Source organism: Mesoplodon densirostris, chromosome 14 (genome assembly GCF_025265405.1).
Source record: "Mesoplodon densirostris isolate mMesDen1 chromosome 14, mMesDen1 primary haplotype, whole genome shotgun sequence".
Taxonomy (NCBI): Eukaryota; Metazoa; Chordata; class Mammalia; order Artiodactyla; family Ziphiidae; genus Mesoplodon; species Mesoplodon densirostris.
In genome coordinates, this window is record NC_082674.1 from 22,054,465 (window position 1) to 22,064,598 (window position 10,134).

Sequence of the window (10,134 nt, forward strand, 5' to 3'; positions counted from 1 at the left end):
TAATTTATTTATTTTTGGCTGCATTGGGTCTTTGTTGCTGTGCGCGGGCTTTCTCTAGTTGCGGTGAGCGGGGGCTACTCTTTGTTGCGGTGCTCGGGCTTCTCATTGCAGTGGCTTCTCTTGTGTGCAGAGCACAGGCTCTAGGTGCACGGGCTTCAGTAGTTGTGGCACGCGGGCTCAGTAGTTGTGGCTCGTGGGCTCTAGAGCACAGGCTCAGTAGTTGCGGCACACGGGCTTAGTTGTTCTGTGGCATGTGGGATCTTCCCAGACCAGGGCTCGAACCTGTGTTCCCTGCACTGGCAAGTGGATTCTTAACCACTGTGCCACCAGGGAAGCCCCTGACATCTGTTTTAAACAGAGGAAAGAGGGGAGTATTAGAATTGATGCTGACTGTATTAAATTCTACCCCTTATGTACATGCTTGAGGCAGCTTCATGGAATCCCTCCTCCAGACCAGATGAGTTATTTCTGGAGCTGGGGCTCCTTTGGCCACCCATACCCCACTGGCTGGTTCAGCCCCTGCTTCTTGTAGCAGACCTGCTTGAGAACACCTGTATATTTATTGGCTACATTTCCATATAGCCTTTTAATCTTCACAGATGAGACAATTTAATACACTCCTACCTCACATGACCATGGGTTCTACTCTGGGCCAGCATCAGGACCAATCCTGTCCTGGGCAGAGGGCTAGAAAGACCTTGATCCCAGAAGTTGGCGTCTAGTCATGATGGTTACTGGCCCCACTCTAGCCTCATACCCTGGCCCTAGAAACTGGACTCTTACCTCATCCATTCACTTGACAAATATTTATTGAGCACCTACTATGTGCCTGGCCCACACATATGGCAGTAACTAAAACAGAATAAAATACTCACCTTTCTCTAACTTATACTCTGTTTTAAGGAACCGAGTCTTGTCTTACCATTCCCAAGTTTCAACCTTGGTTCCCTGATCAGGAAGTCACTTCTAGAACAATCTTTCTCAAACTTCAGTATGCATACGAATCACTTGGAGCTGCAGATTCTGATTCAGTGGGTCTAGGGTGGGGCCTGAGATTCTGAATTACTAACAAGCTCCCAAATGTTACTGCTGCAGCTGCTGGGGATGTTGCCTGGATTACGCTTTGAGTGGCAAGGATGTACAGCCAGTAGCACCATCGGTGAGTCTGTTAGAAACACAGAATCTCGGGCCTCACTTCAGACCTTCCGGCGGAGAATCTGCCCCTTGACAAGATCCCCAGGAGTTGAGAAACCATGATCCAGAACAGTGATTCCCAAAGCACAAGCATCAGAAGCACCAGGTGAGAATTATAAACTACCTGGGGACCGCCCCCCCATCCCTCACCGAGTTGTATTATTGGGTGGTGAGCACCCCAGGTGATTCTGATGGATACCAGGTTTGAAGACCTTCAAAGAGCATTTTCAGAGGGCACTTTCCTAGGCTCATGGGACCTCACAGTGAAAAAAGCCTTAGAGTTGATCTGACGATAATCATCTGAGATTGCGGGCTCCTCTGAAGTGATTGTCACACAAGTCCCAGGTAAGAAACTGAGGCCAGGTCCTTGTGCAGGGTCCGTGGCTAGTACACGGTGGGGCCGGCCGGGCCTTGCTCCAAATTCTCCTTCCACCGCAGCCCCGCCCACCCCAGGACTGCCTCTCCTTGACCACGCCCCCAGTCTTCCTCTCCTCCAGCCCCTTACCGCCAAACCTCCGCACCCTCACAGCCGCTTTATTTCAACACCCACAGTTGCCACCCTCTCCCCACCCATGTCACCCATCAACCAGACCACACGTTTAACTGGTTGACTTTCCCCAAAGACTGATTCTGCCAGCCCCTCGATAATGTTTTCAGCTCTTTGGGGGAGGTGCAGTGCGTGGGTGGGAAGGGTGTTGTCTGCTGGCCTTCCATCCATCTTTCAGGAAGGCAATTAAGTTTCCTGCTCTTTGTCTTCTGTTTCAGCCCCTCTTTTGCTAAGTGTCCTGCAGCCTTCTGGAATGTATATGAGCACCTCCGCTCTGCTTACAGCTTCAAGACTTCCTCGTTCTTTCAAACTGGCTACGTTCTCCCCTCCCCTGCCTACACAGGTAGGTGCTACTCACCGTCAAAGTTAAATGGACACACCTGGAACTTATGGTCTAAGGTAGGGGCCTTCTTTCGGAGTCCACAGATCCCTAGCCCAATAACGTAAAATCCTGAGTGTACACTAGAATCTCCTAGGGAGTTTAGAAATCCAGTCTGTACTCAGATCAATTAAATGAAAACCTCTGGTGGTGGGAGGCAGGGGTGGACAGCTCTCCCCAGGTGATTCTGATGTGCAGCCAAGGTTGAGAACCACTGGAAAGTCCAGGTAAAATTGTTTCTGGATGGGCATATGTGCATTTGGTGGAAAAGCTAAGCCATAGCCTTTAGCAGGTTCTCAAAGTCTTCAGTGATACTTTTCTCCTTACCTTTCTCCCCCTCAAAAAAGGCGCAGTGACTTGTCTAAGACAACAAACAAGAAGAACTTACCGGTTATTACAGAAACACCAAATACATGTGTTAACTAAATAAACAGGCACTAACATGTAGAGCAGCAAAAGTGCCTATTGTTGCTTCACAAGTGAAGGGGACTTGGGAATGCTGTGTTTGGTGGGACTGGAGAGTCCCTGCCTCTCTCCCAATTAGCCAGGAAAACGGTGTGATTTCAGATGCTGCCACTACAGAGATCTGATCACATCACTTAACTCCCCTGCTGCCCACAGAACCAAGGCCCAACCCCCGATGATAACATCCTGGTTCCTTCCTTCCTGGTTACCTAGCCCCAGGCATCCTTTCTAGTCACTGCGCTCATTTCTTCACACACTCTAGCCCCAGAAGGATGCTCACTGCTCATTTTTTTCGACACCTCTCTGCCTTTGCTTCTATTCTTCTCCTGGTTCCTCCCACTTTCCCTGTCTCAAGTAGACATGGGAGGGGAAGTAGGATTGAAGAGACGGAGAATGGCTGGAGCAGGGCTCCCTAGTACAGAAGGTGCTCAGTTCATATTTGTCAGTGAGTGGGGCAGCTGCTTTGTGTTAGGAGCTCCTGCTGGTGGGGGTGGGGGTGGGGGTGGTGGGGGTGGTGGGGGGAAATATACAGAGATTCAGAAGCTCTGGCCCTCAGGGGACTTAGATGCCAGCAGGGAGGCAGACCAGTGATCTGGCTGCAGGAAACATAATAGGTGCTCTTAAGGGAATCTGTGGAAGGGAGAGGTGGGGTAAGATGGGGAGTGTAGGGTCAGGAGAGACTTTATCCAAAAAGTAACTGATACTCTTCCAGAAAGGGCAGGCCCCAGTGAAGAGAGATGGGGCTGAATTAGGAGAGCGAGGCCAGACTATGGAAGGCACTGAATGCCAACCCGAGGATGCCCACTGCTCACAGATTGAATCTGGTTGGTGCCCCCAGGTCTTGCCAGCTTTTAGTCTTGCTCCCTCAGGAAGTTTTTGCTGTAATACTAAGCTGTTGAAGCAGAGGACCCAATTTTGAAGCTGTCCCATCTGCCTGGAGGTGTCTGAGCTTGTGAAGGTACCAGCTTTTTGCAGCCTTCTCCAGCAGAGTCTCCCTCCCTCAAATGCCAATGTTCCCAGGCCCCTGGGACACGTCAGGGAGCCAGAATCACCGACACTGTAGACAAGAACGGTGGCTATACTTCCCAACTGTAAGTCAGGCAGGACGTAGGTAGGACAGTGGGCTGGACAATGGGCAGTCAGGGACCTCTTAACACAACAGAGGAGGAGGAGAACAGCCTCCAGATCCTCGGGGTTGAATCCCAGTGCTAAGAGCTGGGAATGTGGTGTTGACCAATGCAACATAGACACCGTGGCTAAAGCCCTGCGAGAGTATTCAATAGATTTGTTCTTTTCCTCCATCTCCTTCCCTGGGTTAAGAATCTAGGTTAAACGGCTGTACCTTCTCCCAGCTGCAGAAAGAGGATGAGTGCCCCTCCCATAAGGACTATACCCTTTCCATTTGGGCTTCCAGGATGATCTAATTGTTCCTCACTTTAGTAAGGCACAGAGGGCTCATTATGTAAATTCAGGCAAACATACACACCCCAGATCATGAATTACATCTGTATTAATAAACATTTTAATTAACACTTACCAACTGCCCACGAAGTGTGAGGTGTAAATAACACGTGGATGGAGGTTGAAGAAATGAGACTAGAAAGCCACTGCTTCCTTTCTGCTCCATTCAAGAATTTCAAGAAACAGTGTACATGCTATCTCTTTAAAAAAGTAATCATAAGTTCTGAAGCCTGAAACAATCAACAATACACAAATACTTACCATTGTTTGCCATTTACATGTAAATATTTATTACTAATTTAACATTTGTTTTTTGGGTTTTTTTTGCGTTACGCGGGCCTCTCACTGTTGTGGCCTCTCCCATTGGGAGCTGCAGACGCGCAGTCTCAGCGGCCATGGCTCACGGGCCCAGCCACTCTGCAGCATGTGGGATCTTCCGAGACCGGGGCACGAACCCGTGTCCCCTGCATCAGCAGGTGGACTCTCAACCACTGCACCACCAGGGAAGCCCTAACATTTGTTTTTTTGTTTGTTTGTTTTGCCTTTGGCTATGCCTCATGGCCTGTGGGATCTTAGTTCCCCCATCAGGGATTGAACCTGGGCCCTTGGCAGTGAAATTGCGGAGTCCTAACCATTAGACAGCCAGGGAATTCCCAGTAATTTAGCATTTGTATGGTGCCTCTCTTCTCAGATTTATTCATTCATTTATTCAACAGATATTTAATAGAGGCAGCAGGCATTGTTCCAGGCACCAGAATACAGCAGTGAGTGAATAAGACAAAATTCCTGATCTTAAGATGTTTACATTCTGGTGAATGAAGATAGACAATAAGGAAATCAACAAGTACACCACTAATATTAAATGGTGATAAGTGCTGTAGAAAAATATAAAGTGGAGTAAGGAGAATAGGGACTGTGTGTGTGTGTTGCTTTTTTACATAGAGTGGCCTCACTGATTAGGTGACATTTGAGTGACAGGATTTGTTGATGGATTAGATATAGGGTGTAGGAGAAAGAGGTGTCAAGTTGGCTGCCGGGGTTTCTATTTGAGCAACTGGAAAAATGGAGTTGTCACATACTGATTTAGAGGAAGGCTGTGAGGTGCAGCAGAAGCTTGGGAATTTGATTTTGGACCTGTGATGTCAAGTAGGCAGTTAAATACACTAATCTGAAGTTCGGAGGAAAGGTTGGGACTGGAGACATAAATTTGAAAGTCTTCAGCTTGCAGATTTTTAAAAACAAACCAGATGTGACCATCAAGGGAATGAGTGTAGACAGAGATGAGATCCAAGGACTGGATCTGCCTTCATGACCTCATCACCTCCCAAAGGCCCCACTTGCAAACACCATCACACTGGGGATTAGGTTTCAGCACGTGAATTTAGTGTGGGGCTGGCGGGTGGGTGTACACAAACATCCAGTCTACAGCAGAAAGTCCGTAACTGTGGTCCCCAATTGTTTCTGAAGTGCTGTCTCCTGTCTCTGAAGCAGCAGAGGTCTTACGTGGTCTTCTGCTCCAGGCTGTCCCTGCTGCTGCCAAGGGCTCTCTCCTAGCTGCACCAGTCCTCTGCATGGTCAGACAGTGTGAGAAGGGAGTAATGGGAAGTGTGACAAAAGGCTGCAGGGCCTGTGGGTGGGGTTTGAAACCTCAAGCTGGAATCCAGGGCAACAGCTCTGGAAGAGAATGTGGCCATTCCGTAGTCCAGAGTTTCTGTGACCTGTGGAGTCTAAGGTTCTGAGGACATCCCTCAAGAGATGAAGCTTTATTTTACACTGTGAGCTCCGGAGACAGATTTCATTTGAATGAAGATTCTATGGTTTAAAATAAAGCTTGAAGTCCACTAAAATCTAGTCCAGTGGCTGTGCATCAGATTGTGGCTTTTACAAAAAGGAATCAGAGTACCTTGGAGAAATGGCTGATTCCAGGTTTGGGCTAGGGAAAGTACAAGGTTAACCTGAGACAGCTGGTGACAGAAAGCAAGGAAAGAAGTGTGTCAAAAGAACATTGGAGACTTCCCTGGTGACGCAGTGGTTAAGAATCCTCCTGCCAAGGCAGGGGACGTGGGTTCGAGCCCTGGTCCGGGAAGATCCCACATGCCACGGAGCAACTAAGCCCGTGAGCCACAAATACTGAGCCTGCACTCTAGAGCCCGTGCGCCACAAATACTGAGCCTGCACTCTAGAGCCCATGAACCACAAGTACTGAGCCCACGTGCCACAACTACTGAAGCCCATGCGCCTAGAGCCTGGGCTGTGCAACCACAATGAAGAGTATGCCCTGCTTGCTGCAACTAGAGAAAGCCCGCGCGCAGCAATGAAGACCCAACACAGAAAATAATAAATTAATTAATAAATTTATTAAAAAAACAAAACAAATCATTGGACCAACTTGAAGGGAAGCCTAATGACCTACTTTGGGAAAATTCAAACATCAAAAATAATAATGACCATGTTTGATTATAAAACAATGAATAAAAATCCATTAAAGTGATACTAAAAAGTTAAAGAAAATTACAGAAAGGGGAAAACCTCTTTGTCACCACTGGAAGTGACTCATGCTAAGTTCTTACTCTGAATGTTAGTAATTAAAGAGAAGATAATTAGCATTTACCCTGACTTTTTAGGAGGAACTATAATTCAGCCTCAACTGGTTATAGAAAGCTCTGCTTTTATTTATTTAATTAATTAATTAAAAAAAATTTTTGGTCGTGCTGCACAGGCATGCAAAATGCAGGATCTTAGCTCCCCAACCAGGGATCAAACCAGAATCCCCTGCAGTGGAAGCACAGAGTTTTAACCACTGGACCACCAGGGAAGTCCCTAGAAAACTCTTCTTTTTTTTTTGCTGTACGCGGGCCTCTCACTGCTGTGGCCTCTCCCGTTGCGGAGCACAGGCTCCGGACACACAGGCTCCGCGGCCATGGCTCGCGGGCCCAGCCGCTCCGCGGCACGTGGGATCCTCCGGGATCGGGGCACGAACCCGTGTCCCCTGCATCGGCAGGTGGACTCTCAACCACTGCGCCACCAGGGAGGCCCTAGAAAACTCTTCTTTACAGAAGAAAACTAGCAAATGAATAAGAAGTGAAATGTTAGAAAAATTACCATTGTGTACCCTCAAATGTAATCTCTGAGTCAAAAAAAAAAAAAAAGATCATCAATGGATGCTAAAACCATGAGGAAAGGTTCTTGGGGAGCAGGATATTCTCATATGCCAAAGTACCACCCTACAGAAAACTGCAAAGAGAAACAAAATCTGCTTTTACAACGGAGAGATCCAGAGATCAGCCAACCTAGCACTAGCAGTGGGACAACCTGACATTCTGGACCTCCTGATATGTTGGGATATGAAGCTGAGAGCATCATGTCCTCTTGTCAAAAGTGTTTTAAGTGAAATCTACTCAAGCCTTTAGATTTACCTTCCAATTTACAGGAAATACAGGGGATAGAAGAATAAATAAAATGACCACATAAGAAAACAATCAGACAAATTCAGTATACGAGACACTCCACAAGAAACTAGCTCAGTCTCTTTAAAAATTCAGTATCACGAAAAAGAAAAAGTGAGGGGTTTTGTTTTAGATTTGAAGGAGATTAAAGATTTATGACAACTAAAGGTAATGTATGAACCTTGACTGGACATTTTTTTTTGCAATTTTATTTTATTTTATTTTATTTTTTTTATTTTTATTTTTTTTGCGGTACGCGGGGCTCTCACTGTTGTGGCCTCTCCCGTTGCGGAGCACAGGCTCTGGACACACAGGCTCAGCGACCATGGCTCACAGGCCTAGCCGCTCCGCAGCATGTGGGATCTTCCCGGACCAGGGCACGAACCCGTGTCCCCTGCATCAGCAGGCGGACTCTCAACCACTGCGCCACCAGGGAAGCCCTGCAATTTTATTTTTAAAAATTTTTTGGCCGTGCCACATGGCATGCAGGATCTTAATTCCCCAACCAGGGATTGAACCTGCACCCCCTGCATTGGAAGCATGGAGTCTTAACCACTGGATGGCCAGGGAAGTCCCAGACTGGACACTGTTTTTGAAGAAACCAGCCATAAAAGACAATTTGCCTATGGCTTAGAGATTAGGAAACTATTAATTTTTTTGAGAGGTTGTGCAAAACTACTGTATTTACAAAAATGGCACAAAAGTGAATTCAATAGTCGATGCACATGCACACTTCATTCACATCTTCAACAACAAAAGGTATTCTAACACTATAAAACTGAATAGGAATACTAGCTTCAACAGCAGCTGTTAAGCACTAGAGTCAGAATGGGCAAATATTGCCCAAGTAAAATTCTATTGTTAAAGCTGAAACAGATTTAAGGCCATTCAAGTTCAAGCACAGGATACAAATCTTTTGAAACCCAATCTATTTGTGTTTGAAATATGTGACCTTTCTTCTAATTTGTGGTCTTGAACTTCTGTTTTACAAAATCCAAAAGGAAAATACAGAGGAAATCCATACAATAGAGGTTATATTAAATAAGAGTAACATACAAAGCTATAATTAAGATGAATTAAAGAAAGCCAAAACATTAAAATTGTAAAACTTGCTTGTTACTTTTTGGAACCAGCTCTGTACTAGGAGTTAGGTAATATATACAATTATTGTCAAGTAGATTACTTTATGTTGCTCTAACATGTTCTTTTTATCAGTGCATTGTTAAACTAATCAAAACTCCACACATGTATATTCCCTTACATACACACTCCACTACCTGCAAAGCCATAATTCTCAAATGACTTAGTGAGTGAAAGGAAATAAAAAGCGGAGAAGTAACATATTAAGGAGAAATAATGGGAATTAGAAGATTCATGCAGTTCAGCTCTTTTAATTAGCCAGCCAGCTTGCTAGCAACAAGAGATGGTTTCCATTGAGGAAGGTCCTGTGGAGTGGGAATGTGGTCACCAGTGACCTCTGTCTGATCCGGGGCTGCAGTAGGAAGTTGCTTGTTCTTCATTTTTGCTTTAGCCATGTTGTAATCCCCAGAATCAAAATATTTTTGCCCTTTCTGCAATCTTTCCTTAAAAAATCGGAACCTCCAGGCTTTTGTCCCAGATGAGGGTATCTTGCTTTTAATTTTGCTTCTTCAGCTTTCTCTGCACTAGTCACTTTGTCTTCCATTTCCTTCTGCTCCTCCGCAGAGGCTGGAAGTCCTCGGGGACTTCCGCGAACATACTGCTCCCTCTTACCCAGCTTCTCCCCCAAACTATTAATTTTTTAAGGAATAAAAACACTATTGTAGTTATAATGATCTTATTCTTGAGAGATACGTACTTAAATATTTAGGAGTGAAAGTTTATGTCTCCAATTTGCATTTACACAGCTTAGCCAAAAACCCTAACCATATATATATGCATATACATATGCATATTTAAAAAATTCCATATACATCAATATACATAGCAGAATCTTAACATTTGTTGAATTGGGTATATAGTTTGTTCATTATACTATCCTTTCTACTTTTTGATATATTCGAAATGCTTCTTCATAGAAAATTGGGGAGGGGGAAGAAATACTGTACAGACTCTGGGCCTCTCCTCTGGCATCCAGGTCTTTTAAAGGACCCTAGATGACTGATATACCTTCAGGAATGAGAATCATTGATCCAGTGCCCACACTGAGCCTGAAACTGAGGTCTGAAGAGTTGAAATGACTTTCTAAGGGACAGAACAAAGACTAGAATTCACGTTCCTTGGCTTCCAGTCCTGTGTTCCTTTCTTATAGATCCCCAAAAGGAATTTCCTAAATAAGAAACCTTACCTTCTTGAACACCTGAAGCTCTTGTTTGTCAGCAGCTGAACTGCACAAGGTAAGGAAGGGTTTGGGCACCTAGATGGTGCTCAGTTGCTGGAATTAAGTTATGGGGAAAACAAAAAACATTAGAGGTACTAAGCGCAAGGACAGTCCTAATTTTAAAAATTGTGTTGTATTGTATTGGAGAGCTACATTTTCTCTTTTTAATAATTTTATTACTTGCAGTGAGGATGATCCATGAGAATAAATCTTTCACATGTTTGTAAAATTTAATATGTAGGTAAAATCACAGATTAGAAAAAAATCCTTAAGTCCTGCTTAT

General features: G+C 45.1%; 1 pseudogene; it reads right to left on the reverse strand.

The window, feature by feature from the left end:
- Positions 1 to 8,802: 8,802 nt before the first annotated feature.
- On the reverse strand, positions 8,803 to 9,229 carry LOC132501799 (cAMP-regulated phosphoprotein 19-like; annotated as a pseudogene).
- Positions 9,230 to 10,134: the final 905 nt, after the last annotated feature.